Raw genomic sequence first — 2,390 nt, 5'->3', positions numbered from 1 at the left:
TGGTCCCAGTATAAGTGTCTCTATTTTTAGCCACTTACTGGAGATTGAGACAGTCAACACTTGAGTCTACTGTACCCCTGTTGTCAGGAAAGGTGCAGACAATGCCAACATTTTCTCAAACAACATCACTTTCCACCATGAAATGTGTTAAGAACAAACAGTTGATATTAATAAAAAGTACAAATTCCACTGACAGATAGTTTCTCTTATAACATGGGAAAAATTATTTGTTATAGTTGAGAAAAATCTGCCAATGGAACTACGTAATATCAACATTCAACATACGTAATATCAACTTATAACAAGATTATTGGCAACGTGACGCCACGCGCAAAAGATCCCCGCAAAAAAACCCAAAACGCTCGCTAATGATGACCACCATTGGTTTTACGACAGTTCTTGTAGATAAAAAAAGGACAAGTAAATGTCAGCCAAAACATTTAGTAAGAGATTAATCTGAAAGATTGCTTTCTTGGAAAAAACATGGAAATTTCTGAGTCTGAAAAGTCAAACATTTACTAGAAAAAACTCACAGTTTGGAATTAATCTCAGAAAATTAATAGAAAAAACAGGAAAATTTCTAATTTGGGAAACTTGAAAATCAACTAGAAAAAAACTCCTAAATTTTGAGATTAAACTCAGAAATTTTCTAGAATAAATATGGAAATTTCTGGTTTTGAAAAGTCAAAGATTTCAACTCCAATGTGTTTATATATCTTGGACTGGAAACTAGACCAAAACACTTGGTAAGATTTTGTGTTTTTGCAGTGCATGCATGGTGGAGGTAGCATCATGCAGTGGGATTGCGATAGATGCTTGAAGGACTACTTTCCTTTCCTTTAACTTTGGTGGTGCTAAGTTGCTGAAGGACATTTAACCACATGATTGTGAGATCATTTTCTGTCTTTGAACACTTTCTGTGCCTTAAATCAATAATTCAGTGAATGATTTGACAACACATTAACAAGGAATGAACTTCACATTGTCAACCGAAACAAACTGGTGTAGTCAAAGTAAATGTCGTGCTTTAGGGTATGAAGTTAGTAAATGTTCACCTTTCTCTGCTTGATCTTATCTGCCTGTAATATTTTCAGCCTCGGAGAACTCATAATAATAATTCATGTTGGGCGCAGCCTTCCCACTCACTCCCAGTGACCAGATTAATGCCTGGCATTTCCAGGAATTAATAATAACTGTTAAAAAAATAAACAAAACATTGCAAAATTACTCATGAAACGTTGCGTGTTATTAAATTTGTCTAAAATATATGTTAAAATATAATACCTGTGAAGAAAACACAAAGCCGATTGTAATACTTACAACAGTTGCGATGGCAACATAAGAAGGGGGCGGAGCTGTCAGTTAATGGTTGCTATGGAAACCACCAACTGTCAAAATCAGAACATAAAACACCAATAAATGTCGGAAGAAACAATATGTTGACTAAACAAACTAAATTCAAAGAATAAATGAACAAATTTAGACACATTTATAATATTGTTAAAATAAAATTCTGTTACATAAACATTGCAAAAGCAAACTCTTTCCAAGTATTTTTGTCTAGTTTCTAGTGCAAATAGCTTAGTACAAGTAACATTTCAGCAAGATATAGGAACTTGTTTTAACTAAATAATTCCTTAATATCCATTTTTAAAAGTTCTTGTTCCACAGGCAGATTATTTCACTTGTAACCAGACATTTTTCCCCATGTTATGAGTGAAATAGCCAAAGATTTGTCTTCAATATTTTGCAAAGTACAAATAAATGAAGCTTTGCGTGATGTTTGAAGTTATACCGCCCCTAGTGGAAATTGAAGTTATTTCATGAAAATCAGAGAAAAAGCCAATTTTCCTAAAATAAAAATGTAAAACGTCTTATTTGTTTTCATGCAGATAGACATTCTTGTAATCCGGGTTGGTATTTTCTTTTGTATGTTTATTAAACACAATTTACAAAGATTATACAAACGTCTGGTTGCTTCTGGGCAAAAGTGATGATAGGTGGTGCTATGACTCTATTTTTGCTGTTTTCTAACTCTAATTATGACACAAAATATTAAAAAACTATACAGATGTTTGGGTCTTTCACATAGAAAAATAGCATGATAGAACAAATAAATCAATGAGGAAATAATCAGTTGCAGTATAAGATATATAAAAATATAATTAAAATCGGGACATGAAAAGAGAATCAAAAATAAAACAGAGACGTGAGAATACTTCTGTAAGATTCTATCATTTAAAAAAAATCAAATTAATTTAGCTATTTCTATCAAGTTTCAGCTCTACATGTTTTTCTTTGGTCATTTTTAAGTCTACATAAGATACATAAAAAAGTGCAGAAAATGTACAAGTTGGGTTTTCCATCTCACTCGAGGCGACGCACTGAAA

Source organism: Xiphophorus couchianus, chromosome 6, assembly GCF_001444195.1.
Source record: "Xiphophorus couchianus chromosome 6, X_couchianus-1.0, whole genome shotgun sequence".
NCBI classification, from domain to species: domain Eukaryota; kingdom Metazoa; phylum Chordata; class Actinopteri; order Cyprinodontiformes; family Poeciliidae; genus Xiphophorus; species Xiphophorus couchianus.
The sequence above is the reverse complement of the archived record's forward strand: the minus strand, read 5'-3'. Positions refer to the sequence as shown.